Here is a 26,159-nt window from a genome sequence, read left to right as displayed (position 1 = left end):
TTAAGAATCAAGAGGCCATCCTTGATATTTTAACAAGCCAAACCATCCTTGAGAGGCAGCTACAAGGTCACCAACCCACTCCAAAAGTAGCAAATCAAACACTAGAAGAACCTACATGAAAAAAAGACTCATGAGTCAAACACCTATCATAAAGTGTCGTCAATTTTTTGTTCAAATGATGACCTATTGAGGAAACAAAAGTATGGGATATAGCACCTTTAAAGAGTATATGCTTGATACCTAGTTCAACAACAGCATGAATGCATCTATAGTAACTCGACATCATAGGTAGGCTATGGTATGACACCCATCTCTTCTTCCCTTATGTGAATATTGGTTATAAAAAATGTTTTTAATGAGTGAGGAAGGTGTTTCAATGGGCAGGAGGTGGACCATAAACCTGGGCGACCTAACCACTCATTAAATGTGGAAAATTCATAGTGGGGAAGGTGATAATTACGAAGAGTGGGGGTAGTGGCTAAAAAATGAAATACATGTAGAGGACAGATAACTAAATGCATTGAGTCGACTACCACAAAAGGAAGTAAAAAGATGAGGCTCGACTTTAATTGTACCAATGCTCATTCCCAAAATAATTAGATAGGCTCATTAAGGCATCGAAGGTCGAACTAGATTCTACAAAGGGTTTCCTAGGGTGCTACAGAGAAGCTACAAAGTTGATTTGCAGGTTCTATAGGATCCGGCATAGTTGCTATAGGAATACCATATTTGCTACAGGATTAGGCTGAGAGGTGAAAAAGCGTCCAAACTAACGAGAACCTTCCTCCAAACTCCTACAAACATAAAGAATCATCCCAAATGGGGTAAGTGGAACATTTTCTCCTCATTTTCCATGAAATTTTTGAGGGAATTCTACTTGCCATATGCATCTTGTAGAAAACCTTTATAGAGTTAAATTTCTTTGGAAAAAATATTTTCTTGTATAAGAAAGGAAAAGTGGGAGTAGATGTAGTTTTCTTGAAGAAGGGGATATAAGTATTCTCTCTCTTTGACTAAAAAGAGGCATTAGATTTTGTACACTACCTTGACACCCAAAACTACTAAGGGAAATATCCTTCAAAAAATCTCTTTGGATTAACTTAAGAAGGCAGCGGTAAGAGCCATGGGGGGAGGTTTCAATCGAAGAGAGTCCATAGACACCAATTGAATCCATCATCACCCTCTTCTTAGAGACATTGTCCTAATCCACTAGTGGATGAGGTTCTTTGAAAAATTGAAGGTGTATGATGATGAGGTAACACATGGATTTTCCATGTCCCTCTACTCCCACTTTTCCTTTCTTATACAAGAAAATATTTTTTCCAAAGAAGAGCAAGAGGACAAGTGTTGTTGTAGGCCCAAGTGGCTTCTATAAGTCTGTCTACCAAATCCTTTCTACTGTTGCTGAAATCCTTATCAAAATGTTCTCCAAGGCTCTTTTTGTGACCTCCACTTTCCCATTTTCCTGAGGGTGATAGGAAATGGATTTCCTATGCTTGATGTGGTGCTACTTCATGATGTCTTCAATCATATTTGAGGTGAATTGTGTCCCCTAATCAATGACCAACTCCCTTGGAAAAACAAACTTGTCGAAGATGTTATCCCTCAGAAATTCAACCACCTTCTGCTCAATTTTTCCCTTCACTATCTTTGCTTCAAACCATTTAGTCTGGTAATCAGTGCACACATTGATGTACTTATTTTGTCCTGATGGGGGATCAATGGGCTCAATTATGTCCATGCCCCATTTCTCAAATGGTTCCAGGGTCACTTGAGGTTGTAGGAGCATTTCATGCCTAGGTGTGGGCTTTCCCATCCGTTGGAACTGATCACACATGGTGATGTACCTTCTTGCATCTTGATGTAGAGTGAGCTAGTAGTAACTAGCTTGTAGAACTTTTAAGGTTTTCCTCTTAGCAGCACAGTGGCCCCCACAAGTTCCATCATGGCATGCTGAGAGGATTTCAAAGACCTCCTCTTCCCTCACACATCTCCTCAAAATTGGATTTGATCCTAGCTTGAAAATATTTCCCCTAATCCAAGTGAAAGGGGCACTCTTCCTATCGATATTTATCTTATCCCTAGAGGATAGATTAGGAGGGAACCTCCCAGCAACCAAGTATTTTGTTATATTAGTAAACCAAGAAGATAACACTTTGATGATAAAGAGGTGTTCATCATAAATTTGATCATCTACCATATCTTCATTTCCTATAGGTAAGGTCAGTGTTGACAAAAAATATGCAACCACATTCTCTTTCCCTAGTTTGTAAACCACAGTTAAATAAAATTGTTGTAATAATAACAACCATCTAATTATCCTAGAATTGACATTAGGTTTAATCACTAAATACTTAATGGTTGCATGATCAGTATGAAAAAAAGTTTGATATGCAGTGATGTAGTGCTTAAACTTGTTCAAAGAGTGTACCATAGCCATGAGTTCTTTTTCAATGATGGTATGGTTAAGTTCAGCCTTAGAAAGGTTCTTGCTGATGAAATATATAGCATAGGGAAGTTTGTCTTCCACTTGTCCTAAGGATGCTCCTACAACTTTATCTAATGCATTTGTTTGAATTTGGAAAGGAAATTCCCAATTGGGAACCATAAGGATGGGTGCAATGGTCAACTTCTTGTTTAGTACTTCGAAATCCTCTTAACATTTTTCTATCCAACATGAGTCTGAGTCTTTAACTAGTAGTCCAAACAAGGGTAAAGCCAATTTACTAAAGTCATTAATGACCTTCTATAGTACCCATCCAATTCAAGGAATCTTTGGGAATCCATTTGTTTTTTAGGGATAGGGACCCTTTTAATGATAGCAACTTTGTTGGGGTTGACCTATATCCCTTCGTTAGATATGGAGTGGCCTAGGATAGTACCTACATTCATCAAGAATTCACATTTCTCGAGAATTAATGAAATATTCATCTTAATCCATTTCATTAAGACTTTACATATATTAGAAAGAGATTCCTGGAATTCATACCCATAAGGAGTGAAGTCATCCGTGTATATCTCAATAGTGTCATGAACAAGATCAACAAAGATACCCAAAACTTCCCTTTGGAAGGTAGCAGGAGCATTGCGCAAACAAATTGGAAGGACTCTATAGGAAAAGGTACCCCAAGGACATGTAAATGTGGTCTTGTCTTGGTCCTCATGCTTGATTTGTATTTGGTTGTACCCACTAAATACATCTAGGAAAGAAAATAATCTCTTCACTACAAGGCCATCTAGGAATTGGTCAATGAAAGGCAAAGGGAAGTGGTCCTTCTTTGTATCCTTGTTAAGCTCTTGGTAATCAACAAAACTTCTCCATTTCCCATTTTTCTTGGGGACTGTGAAAGGGGGCAGGACATCCACTCACTATTTGAAATGGGATATATGAACCCTGCATCTAATAGCTTTTGTAATTCCTCTCTCACAATGTCCTTAAGAGATGGATTCATCCTCCTATGGGGTTGGTGCACAGGCTTGTGTAATCACCCTCCTCCCACATCTACCCAAGTAACCAACCAATCGGGGTAAAAAATGGGACGAGAAGTTACTATGATATGATTTGACTCCCTATGTGTCAGTTAAGGAAGTGGAATCGACAAAAACACACCATACAAACCTTCCACATCAACAACGAAACTTTTAGGAGCCATCCCAACCACTTAGGTAACCAACCACTAAGACCAAGTTTTTTTACCATTAAACCCCCATACGCTCCCTTGATATGGGAAATCATGCGTCCAGGAGGCTCTAGACGCTCCCACTACATGGGCATACATGCATCCAGGGACTTTTCTACCAAGTGCAATGCTTGCGTCTCCGGGATTTGAGCCACTTTTTCAGGCCCAGAGTCCAGGTCACTGCCTAGAACTAAGTGACAATTTCAGAACTGAAATATAACAACATAACAATGATACAAATTAAATTACTTGAACAAGGACTTGACTGGACCCCTACTAGCCATGATAGACATTTCATCAAACATGTCACAAATATGTAATCTACAGGTTTAAACAATAGATCTGAGCATAGGGGTCTCATACTCATCTAAGAATTTTTAAGAAGCATTCATGCCTCAACACATTATCGGTAGTTTCATCCATTAGGCCATTGATAAATTATTCATTCATTTACAAGTAAAACATGATGAGAGCCATACATAACCACTATCATAATACATGTACATAAACAACATAATAACAATAGAAATACCAAGGAAACAATAGCCATATAATCCACATATAAACTAGTATAATACTCATGAAATAAAAACGAGAAATAACCTCATATTAATGATGCAAAGGCAAACTAGTTCTGGGACTTCCACGAACCACCCAACGAAAGACATGGTTGAGCCAAATATCTCTTCATCCAGTCAACCATGTGCCATATTCCAAGCATGAATGTGGGATCTCATAAAACACATCAATCAAAACCATCTAGGGCTTCTAGAGGCCAAACCACCTCAACCCATCAAACAATGATTCCACCTCATAGTCGGACATCACAAAACTATCATTATATTGGTCTCTACCCAAGCCTTCTAGGGCTCCAGAGCGTTTGTTCTAACCAAGGCCTCCAGGACTAGTAACTTAACCCGCAATGGTCATCGAGATTCTAGAGAGTTTGTCCAACCAGGGATTCCAAGACTAGTAAATCAACCCACCAAGGGATTCTAGAGCATTTTTCCAACCAATGCTTCCAGGACTAGTAACTCAACCCAATTTATTATAAGGCTTCCAAAGCGTTTGTCCAACTAGGGCTTCCAGGAACTAGTAACTCAACCCAAGCTAAAGGAAACATGAGAACCAACCAAAAAAATAAAGAAATAAACCCACAACACCATGGTTATCCAAGAAATGGCAAGGCTAGGCAAATCTACTGTCAATCGAAGAAATCATCCATGCCAATGACATGTCATGACCAATAAACCACATGCATATGCCATGCATGCCAAAACTAGTGAGTAAAACATATATGCAACTCGGTACCTGCAAGAAAAACCCACTATAGCTGTTGATCCCAATGTCCTCTTGCTCTTCCTTTTCCTTCTTGCTCCAAAAATCCAAGTATGCCACACTCTCCAAGAGTGTTCCAAGAAAACTATAAGTGTCCAAGAGTATGAGAGAGAGATAATATAGAGAGAGCTCAAAAACAGAATATACAAAAAGTCTGTGAATTGATCCTCAGAAGCCTTTTTGTTAATGAGGCCTCTATTTTCTTCTTTTTCCATTATTTTCCTTCATTTTCCTCCTCACATGCAACACGTGACCTCTCACCTCCCTTTTCTCTTAATTTCCATTATTTCATAAATAAATGTGCCAAAATTTCATTTTACCTTTCCAAAGCTTTTCCATTGCCTTTGCCAATTTCCTTAGCCATTAATCAATCACTAGTGAACCCCATCACTATGCCTTTTCCCAACATTCAGCTTGGAAAAAGTGTCACATCAACCATGGTTATTATTTCGCCTTTATTAAATTTTACATGGATTTTATACCAGGGATGTTAGAGAACCCTCCCCCTTGGGGGAACACCGTCCTCGGTGTTCAACAACACCTACAACCAACAAGGTTGCTATAAGAAAAATATACTGCCCATGGAGTTTTATAACTTAGCTTGTTGTAGTATTTACAATGATCATCCTACTGAGAAGCAAACCAACATGACAACATAACGTATAACATCATAATGACATGACACATGTTGTCACTCACTACATTGTGGGTTTCAATTGGTCAAGGTTTCCGAAGAGCAGTGAATTTTGGAGCCACTTTCCCATGCCATAGAAGATCTCAGAGCTTAATTACACCCTATCCATTTCCTAGTGCTCAGAAGAAGATTTCCAATGGTATATATAAGTCCAAAAAAGGACTCCTGGATAAGAAGTTAGGGCATGTTGAAGATTTCCTTTGGAAAGCTCAAAAAACCAAAAAATGGCTAAGTATGAGGGCATCCCACAAATTGGCTGTCACAGTAGTCCCGCAGTCATAAAAAACTCCAAAACTTGTGGGGGCCGATCTTTTGATATAGTGAGAAAGTTCCGAGGGAGAGTCGAAAACCATTAACAAAGGAAGTGTTTGACAAAACGAAGGCTAGGTCACCCCTTTCACTCTCCTGCATGTGGTAGTATCTCGCATCTCGCAATCCTGTATTATTGATGATTGCAAGAATAGAGGGGCTACCTCCCCAATAACCTTGCGGGATTACAATATTGTGATTTAATGCAAAATCGTTGGGGAGGACCAAAATTCATTAACAAAGGAGATGCCTGCAAAAACAAGGCCAGGCAGGCCTTTTTCTCTCTCCTCTATGGGGCCACGTGGTAGTCTCTGATTGGTCCTCAGAGTAGACATGTCAACTGATATCATCAGTGACGTGGCAGATGACATGTGTCACCCAGTTTTATCATTTTCAGGGGTGAAATGGGGCCATTTCCGGGTGCCACATGCCACCACTCACAGGGTGACACGTGGCAGTGATGATGTCACCCCGGAGATCGATGATCATAGATATTAAGGGGAAAGTATAAGGGTAAGGTGCCTACGATTATGATACGTCACCCACAGATCGACGATTGCAATTGTTAAGGGGAAAAGCTAAAGGCAAGGTGTCTGCAATTGCGATATGCAGAAATCCCTCCCGGATGCGATATGTTATAGTGGTTCTACCTCAGGAGGATTTCGCATATGGACTGTTGCCGTGCACTATGGAAAAAGGTAAAGGGTTCCCCTCTCTCGTAATGTGATTGTGATGTCTTAGGTGATCCTGCAATCCCGCATTATCGTCGGTCACAAGTGTCTGGGGAAGAGGCTTAAGGAAAAAGCACGTAAAGCGCCAATATGCGGGATTTTGCGATACAAAGGAAAAGGCTCCCAGACACGGGTCTAACAGCCTTAGCGCTTGAGGGCTAAGCCCCTGGTTCCAGCCCCTGGTCATATGAATAAAGCCACAAGAGGGGCTATAACAAAGGGGGGCTAAGGGGGGAATAAAAAGTGTCAGTTCACTTGTTTTAGAGGAAAAAGGCTCATGCCTAAGAGACTATGTTGTTACACTATAATACATATCACCCACCATGTCAAGGCACTGATAGTGTAGGACAGAGGTTTAAAGGGCGTGATGGGTTGGCAGCTATGGTTTTAAGAGGAACAGGTGGTGCATTCAAAGCATGGGATGGGTTGATCCAGCAGAAGCCCACTGTGACACAAGTCCGGGAGCTAGCGCCGAATGAATTAAAGGCAGAAAAGACAGAGGTGGGTGAAGAAGTGCAGGAAGCCATACCTTAAGTAGAACAACTCTTGTAGCAGAGACAATCACAAGATGGGCAAGGATATCCTTTTATATTTTTTACATATTATGTTCATTTATTTGTTGTACTATAACATGCTTCCTTTCAATGACGCTTTTAATTCTGTAATGTTTTGGGCCATAGAGCCATCTCTGACTGAGATAGCTATTCGACTCGACAACTGAGACTAGGTCAGAGTTATTTTGTTATAATGAATGTTCTTTCTCCCCTCTCCAGATAAATAGGGGAAAGCAAGACTTAGAAAAGGTTCAGAAATTCTATAGAAAATAGTACATGCTATTTTCAAATTGGACCTCTTTATAATACATATCTTTTCAGAATATCTAGGAAACATTGTTGATTCCCTATTCAAGTATTGCAGTATGTGTTCCCCTTGTCAAACTTATTTTTATGTTCATGCTTCTTCCCTGCATTCATGCAATTATAGTTGCTAGAAATATTTCAAGCTCCCTCATGGATTCATTAATATCTACATGTTAATGCAAATTCTTGTAACGGTTTCACAGATTCATTTGTCTCAACATTGTTTATGTATATGCATGTGTGGACTATTGAAATTATATCTTTAAATTTCCAACACATGAATCATAGCTTTCATCTCCTCATTCATTCATTACTTCTGCTTGAAACTCAAATAAGTATAGAAATCCTTAATGCCTCAAGCTCTATGTGTTAAGTGTAGAATGCTTGAAGCCTTATGCTCTATGTTATGAGTTTCTCCTTCTCTTGGTCCTCTCTCATCTGCTCTACAAAAGCTTATTAAGTTGTAAGACCTTGAAACAATTGACCTCCACTATTTTTATGCTTATTTCTGAGATTTGAACCCGTGAAGAAGTACCAAAAATCCATGTCTTATTTCTTTGGATAAATGAACCAATCCATCTCCTATATATATGTATATATATATAGAACATAAGTGATGTCTCTAGTTTCCTATAAATCATTTGAGACACACCAATCTATGTGTGCCTAGGCACTGGTCATGTAAGCAATCCAAGATTGTATCTAGGAGCTACAACATCTTTTGGTGTCATTGTTGGGGAGCTTATTGAAGGATTTTTCCCCCAGGATACGACAAATTGAGCACCCTTCATGTAGGTGAGTGAAGTCTATTCTGGTTGCATTCATATCACCTTGGTGACTCCACTCCCCCCCCCCTCATTATCAATCATAACCCTGGATTTTAAAAGGCATTATACTCGCTCAAAAACATCCCAGCAGAAAGCCCCATTTCTATCTGACCTTGAAAAAATAATTTCCAAGAAAATCTGGAAAGAGAAAACTCCCCCAGATTGTGCTACCATCCCACCGGCCTTTGAAGTTCCCTCCTCCAGTTCTCAACCTATTACTGCTAATTATTCGGGACTTACTCATAAGGCCCTGACATACCCTCTTTCCCCTCCAAACATTGTGGTCTTGACCCCAGTTCCTCAAGCAAATTTTAATACCCCTCCACTAATCTAGATGTCTCTTCCAGGATTTTTACTAAATAAGTATGCACATCTTGATCTACCTCAGCCCTTAAGTGTCATGCCCCAATATTACCTTAAGCTTTTGCCTAGATTCAATGGGGAAGATGACAACACAACACATAGACACATAGAAACCTTATGTGCCTTTGCTGAGAACCTAAATGTGGAACAATTGGCTGTGGTCATGAGACTTTTCGTACAAAGTCTTGATGGAGAAGTCAGAAAGCGGTTCAAAGGCCTAATAAATGCCTCCATCACCACCTGGGAGGAGCTGGAAAATGCTTTCACCTAGAAATGGGGAGAAAATAGGAATCATCAGTACCTCCTCACTGAGTTTAATGCCATAAGAAAAAAGTCAAAGGAGGACACTTCAGAATTTATCAAAAGATTCAATAAGTAGTACAATAATCTGCCAGTCGAATAAAGCCTCCCCCAGATGCAGCTCATGTGGTTTTATTGGGAGCCTTCGAGTTTGATGTTGGCTTTACCCTGAGATAGAGGAAGTCTCTCACTCTAGACCAACTTCAGATCGATGCTCTCGAAGTGGAAGCAAATCTGGTTTCAGCAAGGAAGTCGAGGGTAAAGAAAGAACCTACTGAATCCAAAAGAGGGAAAGAAGAGGCATCCTCCTCTGGTCAAGATGGAGAATCATTAGACCTAAAGTGGGATGATCTAGACAAACTCATCAAGGGCTTATCACAAAAGTTTGGAAAGCTCGAAATCGAGAACAAGAACCTCTCCAAGCAAAACACTCAAGTCAACAACCAGAGCTATAACTCGTAATATAGAAGGCCTCCACTACAACTACTTCCAAGGGAAAGAAAGGAGCATCTTGATCATATCCCTCATCCCTTATAATTGGAAGATGGTCCTAACGAACAATCGTCGAATACACAGGAGATGCAGGGAAATATATATGTTGGTTTTGTTTAAGAAGAACATGAGAATATGGCTCACCAGGAGGCCAACCATCATAGAGAAGCAACAACATAGGAGGAAGATATGGATTATTATTGCAAACAGTTTACAGAGTTCATGCAAACACAACCACAACATAAGTATAATCTAAGATCTTCAAATAAGAGGACGAAAGAACTAGAACAATAAGGGGAAGCTGCTCCCCAAGTGGTTCCTCCAGCACCAGACAAAGGGAAAGGTAAGCTCCATCCTGAACCACCCAAGACAGGAGTCTTTACAAATAAGGAGAGCAATGGTCCTAAGGGGCACATAGAAAAGGAGGCACCTGTTCTACTGACAAATACCAACGGGAAGGGAGAAAGAACAGATTGAGGAGATACATAAAAGGCCCAACCCACATTCAATTTCCAGAAGGAGCTGGAAAAGGTAAAAAAAAATGTTCCTCTGACTGAGCTTCTAAAACAACCTAATTACAAAGCTCAAGTCTCTCAATTCATACATCCAACCACCTCAACATCATCCCATGATAGTTTGAACCTCCAAGAGGAGAGACCCATGGTTGTTTTCAGGCCGCATGTGGAATATTTGGACCCTTCTACTGTGCCTTTCTATGTGACTTTGGTGATCCATGCCCTTTTGTTGCATAGTTTCATGTTGGATTCCGGGGCCTCACACAACCTCATTCCACTCTCAGTAATGGAACAACTGGGTTTAGAGATCACTAGACCATACAAGGACTTATACTGCTTTGACTCCAAGAGAGTCAAGTGCTTAGGCATGATAAAGGATCTGGTCGTAAACCTGGCTCAGATCCCAGTGAAGAGTGTGGTAATGGATATAGTGGTGGCTAATATACCTCCTCATTTTGGAATTCTCTTATCCAAATCTTGGGGTTCCAAGGTGGGTGGCTCTATCAAGCTAGATCTAACTTATGCCACCATTCCCACTTTTGGAGGTGAGCAAAGGAGAAAATACAGAGAGTCCATGTTTGTGAAAACCGCGACCCCAACTAAAGGCTTAGAGGAATCCCTAGTGCATGGGAAGGATAGTGACATCTCATGTCTATTCCTAAAAGAGGATGAGACCTTCCTAGAAGAAACATCAGTACACCTGACAGGGCAGTCAGAGCACTTGTGAGCAAATGAAAATGAAGTATGGAAATTATACTTCGATGGAGCAAACTCAAAATATGGGAATGGAGCTAAAATATTGTTAGCATCTCCATAAGGCAGCATGATACCCCTCTCTTTCAAGCTCGAATTTGAGGTGACCAACAATGTGGCAGAGTACGAAGCATTTATCCTGGGGTTACAAATGGTAAGAAATATGAACATTGAATGCCTATCAGTCTATGGAGACTCTGAGCTAGTTGTAAGGCAGATCCGAGACCAATGCCAAGCCAAACCCCAGGCTGAGGACATACCAAAATGAAGTGTGGGACTTAATCAACAATTTCTTCCTAGCCTTTAACATCCAGTTTATGCCCACGAAAGAAAACATGATGACTGACTCTCTTGTAGTAGCTGCAAGCACTTTCAGGCCCACACAGAGCCCACTCCTCAGATATGGGATAGAAGACAAACACAGGCCTTCAATCACTGATAATGTCAAACATTGGCAGGTATACAAAGATGACGATCAAGTAAAAATATTCATAGAAGTCGTTGGGGAGTTTTCCCACTCCACCATCGCTTAAGAAGAATAAGAACAACAACAAGAAGCCACTTTGTGGAAAGACACAATGGTTGGGAAAAAAATTGCAAATAAAAGGAACACCATCCCTCGTGGACTTGTTCCACTTGAAAGACATTTCAATAAAGATGAAATAGTGTCCAAAAAAATGGCCCCAGAGAAGGATGAGCAGTAGAAGACTGCAACATTGGATCATAGAAGGAACGCTAGACGATCAAGCCATCCAAGGGAATCCCCTTGCAATACAGACAGAGGAATTTAGATCTATTCAAAACTTACAAAGATGTATTTGCTTGGTCTTATGATGATTTGAAATTGTTCGATACAAATATTATTCAACATAAGATTCCTTTGAAAAGTAGGATAAAGCCATGAAAATAGAAGCTCAAACAGATAAATCAACTCTTACTCCCCTCCATTGAAAAGGAGGTAAGGAAGTTGATGTAGGCTAAGATCATAGTACCTTTAATATACTCTAAGTGGGTAGCTAATTTGGTCCTTGTCCAGAAAAAGAACGAAGAGATAAGGCTATGTGTGGACTTCCAGAATTTAAAAAGGGCATCTCTAAAAGATAACTACCCTCGGCCCAAGATGGATAAGGTATTGCAAAAGGTAGTGGGTGTAGCCAGAATGTCCATGATGGATGATTCTTTGGATATAACCAAGTGGCAGTGGACTCTGAGGTCCAGAAAAAGATTTCTTTCACCACCCTGTGGGGAATAATCATGTGCGTATTCCATTCATGTTGATAAATGGAGGGACCAAATTTCGGAGAGCTATGGATATAACTTTCATGGGCGAGCAAGATAAATTCATGGTAGTCTACTTAGACGCATTACAATATTTTCTAAGACTGATGAAGAACATATCCTCCATTTAAATCTTACCTTCGAGAAGTGCAAGAGGTATGGCCTCTCTCTGAATCCTAATAAATATCAGTTCGTCCTGAGTGAGGGGAAGCTACTTGGAATCATATTATTACAAGAAGGAGTAAAGATTGATCCTAAATGAGTCAAAGTCATCAGCCTTATTCCCTTGCCCAAAAACAAGAAAGAAGTCCAAGCCTTTTTTGGGAGGATAAATTTCTTAAGGCGGTTCATACCCAACTATGATGAGATAGTCAAAGGTATCACAGACATGCTCAAGAAGGAGAATGAAGTTAAGTGGATCTCTTTCCCCCATGATCCTTTCACTAGGATCAAAGAAGCTTTGGCTGAGGCCCCAATGCTAGTCAACTCTAACTATTCAGTGCTTTTTTACATCTTTTCTTTCGCCTCTCCCCATACCATTGTTTTTGTGTTGTTACAGAAAAATAAAGAAGATTATGAGCAACCCATCTCCTTTTTTAGCCAAGTCCTAAGGGATGTTGAGCTGAAATATAATATATTGGAGAAACAGGCCTATGCACTTGTAAAGGTGCTAAATTAATTCCGTATGTATGTGATTCAATCAGGAATCACAACGTTTGTCCCAACGATTGTAATAAAATACATCATGGTGCAGGGTGACAATGAAGGAAAGAGGGGCAGGTGGATAGCTAAATATAAGAATATGAGCTAGAAATAAAGCCTACCAAGCTCAACAAAGGCCAGGGGTTGGCCAAGATTTTATCTGAATCCAACTGCCAAGCTCTAGGGATAAGCCTGATCACAGAGGAAGATAGACCAGAGGACCACCAGAGCGGATTTAAAACAGTTGAGCAGGAGATATATGCCAAATATGAGGGATAACCCAAGTATAATAACATTTTTCATTACCTCTTATTCCTAAGATGGTCGTTGGGATTGGATAGATCTAAATACCGGAGTCTGAGATTGCAGGAACAAAAATACATTTTTTTTTTTCCCTGGAAAAATCCGTAAAATTTCATTAATATGAAAGATTACATCTGTAGATGCTTTTCGCATATGCCACCATTCACTGTTTCTCTGTAAATTTAAAAAATATTGCTTATGTATACTGTTTTGCTCAGTTTGTGCTATGCAGTCTATATAGTTGATGCCTTATTTGCATCCTTCAGTCTGTTACAAAAAAGATTTATACAAAAAACTGTCATGTACATATAGCTGTCAATATAGTGCTGCTGTCATACTACTGTAAAATATTAAGTTAAGTCGCATGTAGACCCGCTGTGGGGTATGCCGGGTCTATATATGGGCGGTGGTAAAACTTTTGTTCCTGTTGATCCAAAATCTCGGATATCTATCAATATCCTTGTTCCATCAACGCGGCCTCCTTGGAACATTTATCAGCATCCTGGTTATGTTCTCTGTAGATGTGTGAAACAGAGATATGGTTAAAAGCCGCTTTGAGCTGAAAGACTTCATCAAGAATGACTCTGAGTGTGTGCATGTGACATGTAGATATATTATTGAACCAATTAATTATAATCTGTGAATCCCCAAAAATGTTGATGCTAGTGCAGTGATGGCTTAATGCAAAGTGTAGCAGGTGCCGCAGAGTTATGAGCTCAGCATAGTTGTTTGTTCCCGCACCCAATCCCGCTTTAATGATGAAGAAATGATTTTTAGATAAGTGTAGGATGAGACCCCCCCCACAACTTTGTACATTGGCAGCTCCGTCAAAGAAAGCCCATGGGGTACCCCGGTCGATGATAGGAGGAGGGTACGGTCTGCGCTGTTTAGGAGGAGGCGGATCCGGAAGCTCATTAAATGCAAAGATAATGCCAGCATCTATAAGGGGCCATTGTATGGCTTTTTCATTGAAGATCAATTGGTTCCTTGCTTTCCAGATTGACCAATTAACAATAATGGGCAGGTTTATAGCTTTCGATGCCTTGTTTCGATTGCCCCATTCTATCCAAGCATTTATAAGATCAGACCCGCTCCATTCCCCACTGAAATGTATAAACGATTTAATGTTACTCCATACGAGCTGAACAGATTTGCAACGCAGGAATAGGTGTTCTGTAGTTTCGCAGTCATCTTCACACATGGCACATCTCGTCGGACCATATTGAGCACGGCGCATGAGATATTCTCCCGTGGGGATTCTATTCCTGAGAACACACCATGTAAATAGTTTCGATCGAGGTGAGGCCGATAACTTCCACAAGTTCTGCCACCATCTTTCTAAGACTTCAGGTTTCCTCTGATTAATGATCTGAATGTAACCCTCTTTTGGTGTGTATGCCCCGCTTTCAGCCTGATGCCAAACTAGTTCATCTGAACCCTCCACAATTCTGATGTGTGACTCTGCCAGGGCCCTGCAATATTCGCGCCACACTGTGTGCCATCTTTGCGGGAGATTTAGATGAGTGGCAGTCTTCCAAGCCTGATGAAAGATATCAGATTGCTCCTGATCCGCTATCTGTGCAATCACCCTGATGCCTTGGGCTGTGAGGATGTCCACCAGCGCTTGAGGTAGCAGGTGTCTCCCACCACTGCCACTCCATGGATCAATGCCTATACGTGCTCTGTCTCCACTCGTTATTCGCCAAACAATGTTGTTCCTGATGAGCGGGAGAGAGTGTAAAAGCGCTTTCCAAATTGAAGATATGCCAATTTTGTTCCAAGTAGGGAGCCTTGCCCAATCAATAGTGTTGTGGGGCCAAATGTATTTGTGGTAGGTGATATTAGTCCATAAGCTGTGGGAGGTCAGCAAGGCCCATCCCATTTTGGCTGCCAGTGCACTAGCAAAAGCAGGGAGATCCTTTAAGCCCCAGCCACCCCATTTCTTGGGAAGGGCGATTTTGTTCCAGCCGATCCATGCAAAAGTGTGTTTTTCTTTATTGCCTGCCCATAAGTATCTGTTGCAAAGTCGCTGAATCTTGGATAGTATATTCCGAGGGATCCAAGCGAGTGCCATCCAGAATACCGGCGCTGCTTCCAGAACTGATTTAATCAATGTTAATCTGCCTGCTCTGGAAAGATATCTGTAGCACCAGCAGGATATCCTTTTTTCCACTTTTGAGACCAACCAGACCCAGTCTACAATCTTTTGGTTGGTGGGCTTTAACCAGTAACCGAGGTATTTTAACCCCCTGTCCAGAGGCTGAGTGGAGAATGGGAATGCTTGGCTAGCAGAGAAAGATTCATTGACTGTGGTGCCAACCAGTGTGATAGTAGACTTTACCCTGTTGAACTCCATCCCAGTAGCATGAGCAAAAAGCTTTAGAATCCGGTTAAAAGTAGAAGTATCATGTATGCTGCCATCAAGTAGGATAAGGACATCATCTACGAACAACAGATGTGTGAGGAAGCACTCATCTGATATTTTAAGACCTCTGATGGTTCCATCCCTTTTCGCTGAGATAATAAGGCGACTAAGAGCTTCCATGACCAGGAGAAATAAGAGAGGAGATAGTGGGCAGCCTTGTCGCAACCCTCTCTCAGAGTGGAAGAAATGTGAGGCTGCACCATTGATTAGAATGTTGTAGGTGGGAGATGTAATGCATGCCATAATCCAATTGATGAGAAGATGAGGGAAACCGAGGTGGATAAGGATCATCTTGATATAGAGCCAACTAACTCTATCAAATGCCTTGGAGAGGTCGATCTTAAGGAGGATGCATTTAAGGTGCTTGGTCCAAATAGAATGAATAGCTTCCTGAGCAGATCCAATGGCTTCATGAATCTGTCTGTTCTCCAAGAAAGAAAATTGCTGGGGGGCAATATATTTGGACAGAATGGGCCTGATCCGGTTAGCAATGATTTTGGAGATGATTTTATATAGGACATTGCATAGGGAAATAGGTCGAAAGTCGCCAAAGGAAGAAGGAGTATCCGATTTGGGGATGAGAGCAATGAAAGTGGAATTGATGGCATGATAGAGCTGACCCGAAGTTCTACTCTCCTCAACCACCTTCAGAATATCTTCGCCCAAGATGTCAAAGAATGCAATATAGAATTCTATGGTCCATCCGTCAGGGCCAGGGCTCTTTTCCTTTGAAACCATTTTATAGTGCTTTCTAATTCTTCCATGGAGACAGGATTTGTGAGAGCTCCAATGTCTTCATCGTTAACAAACCTAGGAAAATGAGAGGCCACATTGATGATCTCAGCTAGATTTGTTCCAGCAGGGTTCTTGAATATTTCTTTAAAATGCGTCGAGCCGAGATGGGAGAGCTTATTAAAGGTGTCTGCCATTCCTCCATCCGAGAGGGGAAGATTCCAGATGGTATTTGCCACTCGTCTACCTTTTGCAAAGTTGTGAAAGAATCTTGAGTTTTCGTTCCCAGCTTTTAGCCATAAAGCCCTACTCCGTAGCCTGAGCGATTCCTCCCTGAGCTTGAGTATGTTTTGCTTTTGCTTCTCCAGATCAACTAGACGAGTCTTGTTCTCCCCGGTGACAAACCCCAAGTTCCTCTCATCCAGAAGGGATTTGAGATCATCTTCCACCCTGATGAGCTGTTCGTCCTCCCTTGCCTTTTTAGCCTTGGCCCACTCAATCACTTTGTGTTTGAGCTCAGTCAGATTTTTGACAAAGCCCCTTGCCATCGAGGATTCTCTACTGATGGGATGAGATAGCCAATATTCCGAGACCATTTTGGAGAAGCTAGGATCCTGAAGCCAAAGGTGGTTAAACTTGAAAGGGGCTTTTGGCTTTGGGTGGGGGCCCATAATCTCCATTAAAATTGGGGAGTGATCAGATATACCCCCGGATCCCACCCACTGTTTATAATGATGAAGTTGATGAATCAGCTGGCCTTTCATCAGAAATCGATCAAGTCTGCGAGCCAGAGCTGCTGTCCCAACCCTCCTGTTCCTCTATGTTGGGAGGGGGTTCTGCATGGGAATGTCGATAAGATCATGTTGCTCTAATAAGCTTCTCATAAAATTGGAGATGGGGTCTATTTGTGCCGCGGATCCCCAAGACTCTCGAAATCCCATTGAGAAATTCAGATCACCCCCCAGGATGGTGCGATCCAGGGCCATCAGACTCCGGCTGAGAAGCATTCTCCAAAAGCTTTCCCGATGCTGGCATGGGCCATAGATGTTGATGATACGAAGGGAGAGCCCTAGTTCCATGGAGAAGATGTCCGCTCCCAAGAATCCCAGACCTCCCCAGGAGGAGTCCAATCTGATGGATTTTGGATTATAACCCAACGCCAGGCCACCCGATCTACCTGTGGCATCCATAGCTATGAAGTGCCAATTTGGCGCTAAAGAGTTCAGGATGCGGGAGATGGACTCAGCAGGGCCTAGCGTTTCTTGAAGGAGAATGACATCCGGGAGTTCGACCTCAAAAAGTCGTTTGAGCGCTAGCTTTTTGGGGGGGCTAGCCAAACCCCTGCAATTGAAGGAGAGGCACTTCATGAGGGACCTCGCTGCGGGGGGTTTGTAGCTCTAAGGACCCCGTCAATGGTGGATTGACGACCAGATGCAACTTCAGCACCAACACGTCTGATAGCCTTATTTAGGTCAGATTTTCTGCCCCTGGTGGAGGAGGTTCCCAAACCCAAGGGAACAATGCCCAGCCCAATCTGGTGATCAGTGGTTTCCGAGAGTGAGGTTCGGGGTCGGAGGGAATATGGATGGGGGGGGATTTTCCTAGATGTGTGATCCAGGAGGGGCGATGGGGGAGGCGTCGATGAATGAGGCAGAGAAGGAGGAACAGTGGAGGAAATCAAAGGGGGCGTCAATGAATGTGGCAGAGAGGGAGGAGCTGTGGAAGGAATCAAAGGGGGCGGGGGAATGATGCAATGTGCCATAGAACATGAAATAGAATTAAGAAATTCTGATGAATGAATAATTGAGATAGAGGGAGAAATAATATTTGTACCTGTGGCTTGAGCCGCTGCAGCTGCTGCCAGAGCCCGAGTCAATAGCGGAGAGGGCGAGTCCGTCATATCCTTTTCTGGGCACTCCTGGGCGCCTTGAGGTACCGAGAGTCCATGCGACGGTTGAGGAATGTGCGGGGAGGTCCCTCTGGATGTGATAGGAGAGATCTTTGGAGAGCTATCTGGTCGCTTGTTCAATGGGCATTCCTTGTATAGGTGCCCCACCTGATGGCACCGGTTGCAGCGGAAGGGGACTCCTTCATAATCCAGAATCTGAGTGCGCCTGTGCCTCCCCCATTGCAGAGTGATTCTTTCCTCCAATCCCTCCCGGGTATCCAGATGCACCAGTATCCGGGCCACTGTTCTCTTATGTGTGTCGATGTAGGATCTATCATGATCCAGATATGTCCCCAATGCATTTCCGATCCTGGTGAAAGCTTCTTCACTCCAGTATTGCAAAGGTAGCCCCGGAAGTCGTACCCACAATGGCCCTGCTGCAATTTGTTCACGCTCCGGATCGAATAACGGGCTCCATCTTCTTAATAGCACAGGTGTTGTCTCGATGTGCCAATATCTATCAAGTACCGCGTTTGTGTGATCCTCACTTGCGAAATGTATGGAGAACCACCCTCGTGGGAGGACCTCAATCTCCGGCAATTGTGTGAGCATGGCTCCCCAGATTTCTTTCACCCAACGCTTCAGCCTATCCGCCGTGAAGGTATGCCCCCGCACATGTCCTACCAAAACTGTGCGTGCGATTGCCATGGTTTCCTCAAAGTCCGATGTATTGCTGAAGGCAACGGTGATATCCTTGATAGTTGCCCTAACACACTTCGACTTCTGCTTCTTGGTGCGTGGCGCCGACGGATGCTCCTCAGCGGATTTAAGTCCCCTGCCGGAGAGGGCTTTGAGGGTTTAGGGTTAATAACCTGTGTTCCGAAACATCCCGAGAGTTTTGCCCCAGTATCCAGAAGAGGATTGTTAACAATAGGCCTCAGATCTGTTTGAGCCCTCGGCTCTTCAAGGACAGGGTGTGAATCTGATGGCGGAGATGGAATCTGGTCGAGAGACAATAGTTCAGGTGGTAAAGATGCAAGGAGAGAAGCAGTAGCAGGTGAGAGAGGCGGTGCCTCCAGACCGAAGGATGATGAAGGCAGATCCGGCAAGGAGACCACCGGCGAACAGTCTTGAGCACGAGAAGACGGTGGGGCGGAAACCGGGGTATCCAGAATAGGGTTAGAGAAAATTAACTGACCTCCCAACGGATCCTCGGAATAATCCACGAGGTCCGTTTCCCGTTGACCCTCCATACCGGACAGTGACTGCAGGTTCCCGTCAATAGCAGCGTTCTGTCGGCAGCTCGAAGCCCTAACTCTCGTATTCCTTCCATTCTGTGGTCATGCAGCTGTGGCCTGCGGCTACCCTAGACCTACGCGGTTATGAATTGCGCGCCAGGAACAAAAATACATTATATCCAATGGACTTCTCTACTGGAAGGACCCGATGGGGGTATTACTGCTATGTTTGGTAGAGGGAGAAACCCATGAAGTGATTTAGGATTTACGTGGGGGAGTCTGTGGAGGACACTAGAGTTGGATGGCAACATCACACAAAATCCTCAAGGTAGGATTCTACTGACCCACACTATTTGGAGATGTTTATTCTTAGGTTAGGTCGTGCCAGAAATGCTAATTGTTTGCTGAAAGACATAAGTTTTCTCCTCTCCCCTTGATTCTTGTGCACATAGAGGAGCCTTTTAGACAGTGGGGATTGGACTTCATTGGAGAAATAAACCTCCCATATAGTGGCCAACACAGATGGATTTTAACATCCACTGACTATTTCACCAAGTGTGTAGAGGCTATCCCAGCTAGAAATGTTACTGACTCAGTGGTGATAAAATTCATGGAAGAAAATATAATATCCCGCTTTGGGTGTACTTTTTAAATCATCACTGATAATGCACAGGTATTCAAATCTTCCAAGTTCACCAACTTCTGCCATAAATTCAATATCATTATTGGACACTCCACTACATACTACCCTCAAGGGACTAGCCTAGTCATGTCTTCTAATAAAATTGTTGTGAGGGTTCTAAAGAAGACCATCACTGAAAATCAAAGGAACTAGGACTCCCAAAAACAGGGACAGGCAGGCCTTTTTCTCTCTCCTCTAGGGGCCACATGGCGTCCTCCTATTGGTCCTCAGAGCAGACATTGTAGATGACACATGTCACCTAATTTTAGTGTTTTCAAGGGTGAAATTGGGTCATTTCCGGGTGCCACGTGTCACCACTCACAGGGTCACACGTGGTAGTGATGACAACACCCCACAGATCAGCGATCACAACTGTTAAGGGGAAAATCTAAAGACAAGGTGCATGCGATTGCGATATGCAGGAATCCCTCCCAGATGTGATATGTTATAGTGGTTCTACCTCAGGAGCATTTCACGTTCAGATTGTCGCCCCATGTTATGGAAAAAGGTAAAGGGTCCCCCTCTCCTGTAGTGTGATTGCAATGTCTTAAGTGATCCTGCAATCTTGCATTGTTGGCGGTTGCAAGTGTATGGGGAAGAGGCTTAAGGAAAAAGCATAGTAAAGCACCGATATGCGAGATTTTATGATACAAAGGAGAAAGGCTCCCAGACACGGGTCTAAAAGCCTTAGAGCCTGAGGGCTAAGCCCCTAGTTCCAGCCCCCGGTCATATGACTAAAGCCACACAAGGGGCTATAACAAAAGGGGGCTAAAGGGGAAATCAAAAGTGCCTATTTCACCTATTCTAGAGGAAAAAGGCCTGCTCCTTAGAGAGTTCGATGTTACATTGTAATACATATCACCCACCACGTCAAGGCACCGATAGTGCATGGCAGAGGTTTAAAGGGCGTGATGGGTCGGTAGCCATGGTTTTAAGAGGAACAGGTGGTGCACTCAAAGCACAGGATGGGCTGATCCAGCAGAAGCCCACTGTGACATGGGTCTGGGAGCCAGTGATGAATGAATTAAAGGCAGAAAAGACAGAGGTGGGTGAAGCATTGTAGGAAGCCATACCTAAAGTAGAATAGCTCCTGCAGCAGAGACGATCACGGGATGGGCAAGGAGATCTTTGTATATTTTTTACATCTCATGTTCATTTATTTGTTGTATTGTAACATGCCTCCTTTCAATGAAGCTTTTAATTCTGTAATTTTTTGGGCCACAGAGCCATCTTTGACTGAGACAGCTAGTCAACCCAACAAATGAGACTAGGCTAGAGATATTTTGTTGTAATGAATGTTCTTACTCCCCTCTCCAGATAAATAGGGGAAAGCAAAACTTAGAAAAGGTTCAAAAATTCTATAGAAAAGACTACATGTTATTTTCAAACTAGATCTCTTTGTAATACATATATTTTTGGAATATCAAGGAAACAGTGGTGATTCCCTCTTTATGTATTACATTATGTGTTCCCTTTGTCAAACTCATTTTTATGTTCATGCTTCTTCCCTCAATTCATGCAATTATAGTTTCTAGAAATATTTCAAGCTCCCTCACAGATTCATTAGTATTTACATGTTAATGCAAATGCCTGTAATAGTTTCACAAACTCATTTCTCTCAATGTTGTTTATGTATATGCCTGTGTGGACTATTGAAATTAGATCTTTAAATCTGTAACACATGAATCATAGCTTTCAGCTCCTCCTTCATTCATTATTTCTACTTAAAACTCAAATAAGTATAGAACTCATTAATGCCTCAAGCTCTGTGTGTTAAGTGCAGAATGCTTGAAGCCTTATGCTCTATGTGATGAGTTGCCCCTTCTCTTGGTCCTCTCTCATTTGCTTTGCAAAATCTTATTAAGCTGTAAGACCTTGAAACAATCGGCCTCCACTATTTTTATGCTTATTTCTGAGATCTGAACCCATGAAGAAGTACCAAAAATCCATGTCTTATTTCTTTGGATAAATGAACCAATCCATCTCCTATATATATATATATATAGAACATAAGTGATGTATACAGTTTCATGTAAATCATTTGAGACACACCAATCTAGATGTGCCCAGGCAATAGTCTTGTAAGCAATCCAAGGTTGTCTCTGGGAGCTACAACAACACCCATACCAATTATTGGAGCTTTATAAGATAGCTCATGGCGGTATTTACATCCACGTACATATGTACATATACCAAACATCACCAAAACATGTACCAAAACATATACCAAAAACATATAGTGAAACATCTGCTCAACCAACGAATAAGTAAGGATACATAACTCACATCTGATCCGCCATCTTCCATGTAGTGTCATTGAGCCCAAAGTGTTTCCACTATACCTTAACGTACTCGATTTCTTAGTTTTGGAGCATGGACATCTTTCTTTGCAAAATGCACTGTAGTTCCGGTTGGAACTCTCCTTCTAGCTCCACTTGCAATACAGACTAGTCAATCACATGATCAACATATTTAACATACTTCTTAAGTAATGACACATGGAAAACATCATGGACTTTCACTGTTGGAGGCAATGTAGTTTGATAGGATATTGGCCCAATTCTCTCAATAATCCTAAAAGGTCCATAAAACTATGGTGACTAGTTGGCACATGATCCAATCTGCAAAGAGCTCTTCTTCAGTTTGATGCGCAAGTACACATGTTCCCCAACCTGAAGCTCCTTGAACAACCTATTCTGATCTGCATAACTCTTCTGCCTATCCTGTGCTACTTTGAAATTCTTCTATATTACCTGCATTTCCTGCTCCATGTCTACCAACATGTCCGGTCCATTCAACACCATGTTAACTAGATCACTCCAACTGATGGGAGTATTTTAACTCTGCCCATACAATGCCTCAAAAGGACTCATCATCAATGACTCCTGATAACCATTTTTGTATGTAAACTCAACTAATGGAAGATACTCCTCCCATATTCTCTCCTGGTGCATCGCGTACATCCTCAACATATTCTCCAAGATCCTATTGACCCTCTCTGTCTGTCCATCTATCTACAGATGATAAGCTATGTTGAAGGCAAACTTTGTGCCCAAACCTATAAACAAATCCTTCAAAAACTTGGAAGTGAACTTAGCATCCTTTCCTAACACAATATTATTTGGAACTCCATGTAATCTGACCACATCTCTGATGAACACTTGTGCCACGTCATTAGATGAATACGTAGTCTTCACTGGAATGAAATGCACAACCTTTGTCAACCTGTCCACAATAACCATGATGGAATTATCATTCCTCATTGTCCTCAACAATCCTGTGATAAATTCCATGGAAATGACCTCCCATTTCCATTCTGGAATCAAAATTGGCTATAACAGTCCACCTGGATGCCTACACTCTGCCTTTACCTACTTACAATCTAAACATCTAGCCACAAACTCTACTACATCCTTCTTTAGATTCAGGCAATAATATAATTTCTTCATTGTTGTTAGCATCTTCCGTTAGCCTCAGTGACTTGAATGTGGTTTCGCATGAAACTCCCTCAAGATCAACTTCTTGGGCTCACTATTGTTTAGCACATATATCCTGTCTCTAAATTTGACAAATTTGTGTTCCATGAGATAATAGTCCACATCTTGTGCACCTACATTTGTACCTATACCACTACCTATACCTGTACTTTTACTTATAACACTACCTGTACCTATACTTGTACCAATATACCACCACCTGTACATGTACATGTACCACTACTTGTACTCTACTGTAACATGTGCATGATCTCCATATACCTGTCATCCTATTGACTTGCCTACAAAATCCTATCCTATAAACTTTTCTCGTAGGATCACATAGGCTTTATGTGATTTACCTGTATCTTCCTGCTAAGAGAATCTTCCACCCTGTTCTCTTTACCTTTGATATACCTAATCTCAAAATTTAACTCACTGATCGTGGCCAATCACTGAGCATGCCTACCATTTAGATTTTGTTGTTCAAATAGATACCACAGACCATTTTGATCACTCATCAATACAAACCTCCTACCAAGAAGATAGTGCCTCCACATTTTCAACACATGTATGATTGTTGCCAACTGAAGATCATGTTTCAGGTAGTTCTGCTTGTGCTCATTCAGTTTCCATGACTCATAGCATACCACTTGTCCATCCTACATAAGGAATCCACCAAGTCCTCTCTTACAAGAATTTGTACATACTATAAACTCTTTGTTTGGATCTGCAATCTTTAACATTGGTGCATGTGTCAACAATTGCTTGAGCTGTTCAAAAATAGCCGCACACTCCTTTGTCCATTCAAACCTCTTGCCTTTCCTCTGCAATGATGTGATAGGATAAGAAATCTATGAGAAGTTCCTGATGAACCTCCTGTAATAACTGACTAACCCCATGAAATATCTTACCTCATCCACATTCTTGGGAGTTTCCCACTCCATGATAGCTCTTACCTTTTCTGGGTCCATTGTTTTCTATCCTTGGAAACCATGTGTCCCAAGTAGTGTACCTCAGTCTAAAAGAAACTGCACTTGCTAAGCTTAGCATACAATTGATGCTCTCTCAACAATCTCAACACTGCTGCTAAATTCTCGGCATGCTCTTCTTCATTTTTTGAATATACCAATATATCATCAATGAACACAATAAAGAACGTTTCCAAATACATACGCAACACACTATTCATCAAGCACATAAAAGTAGTTGGAGCATTAGTCAAACCAAATGGAACTACAAAAAACTCATAATGCCCAGACATGGCCCAGAAAGTTGTCTTGTATGTCCTATTCTTTAATGCGTACCTGATGATATTCGGATCTCAGATCAATCTTCGAGAACATTGTTGGTCCCTTCAACTAATTGAACAAGTCATCAATCCTCGATAATAGATACCTGTTCTTGATGGTCATTTTGTTCAACTACTTGTAGTCAATTCATAGCTTGAGAGTACCATATTTCTTCTTCACAAATAGTATTGATGCGACCCTTGGTGATACACTTGGCCTAATGTATCCCTTTTCCAACATTTCCTTCAACTGCAGCTTCAACTCTACCAACTCAGGTGTACTCATCCTGTAAGGTTCCTTTGATGTCGAAGCTTCCCCTCACACCAACTCAATATAAAAGACTACTTCCCTGTGGGGTGGCAACTCTGAAATATCCTCAGGAAATACATCCTGAAACTATTGTAGAATTGGGTACCTGCTCAAAACATCTGGATCCTCAACTTCCTTACCTTTGTCACTAGAAATGTGCATTGCAAATAACACATGCCCTTTCCTATGACTACGCGTGGCCTGCATAGTTGTCACCATTCTAACTGATGTTGCTTTCTTCTTACCCCGCAAGACTCTTTGTTCCCCATTGTTGTCCAAGCACTCAATGGATTTGTCATAATAATCCACCTTGGTTCTATGAAGGTACAACCAATCCATGCCCAACAACATATTGTATGATACCAAGGGTAATACATTCAAATTTTTTGAGATAGGCATACCATTCAATTCAAATATAAAAGCTCTTACCCAATGATGGACCCGCTTATTTGTACTTGTATCCAACTACACTAACCAAGACACTGCATGCACTTCTTTATTCAAAAAAGCACTTATCCACCAGGTTGGGATTAACATAGCTATAATTAGATCCAAGGTCAATTAAAGTAGAAACAATTTAATCACAAATCTTACCATCCATCTCAATGAAAGATGCATGATGGTCTGCCTGTTTTTTATCCAGTGCTGCATAGATCCTAGGAATACTTTGTCCAACATCTCACAATTTATGTGCCTCCTGAGCACTGTAGATCTGCGGTCTACCACCCTAATTTTGTGGAAAATATCTTCTACGATGATCCTTGCCTCAAATCCAACACTCTATAGGCTTCCATCCTACATCCTTGTTCTATTATTCAGATCGAAGTCCCTGTCCTCTATCAAATGCATTGAACTTCTTAAACGGTGTTGCATTCTCTTTATTACCTATACCCTTGAGGTCTTGCTCACTTCTTGTCCCATTTTCCTTTATTCTTATCATTCTCCTTCCAATCTTTCTTAGTCTCATATTTT

Source organism: Pinus tabuliformis, chromosome 2_2 (assembly GCF_031772625.1).
Source record: "Pinus tabuliformis cultivar Carrire ecotype Pingquan chromosome 2_2, CPIR1, whole genome shotgun sequence".
NCBI classification, from domain to species: domain Eukaryota; kingdom Viridiplantae; phylum Streptophyta; class Pinopsida; order Pinales; family Pinaceae; genus Pinus; species Pinus tabuliformis.
Note: the sequence above shows the minus strand (reverse complement) of the source record.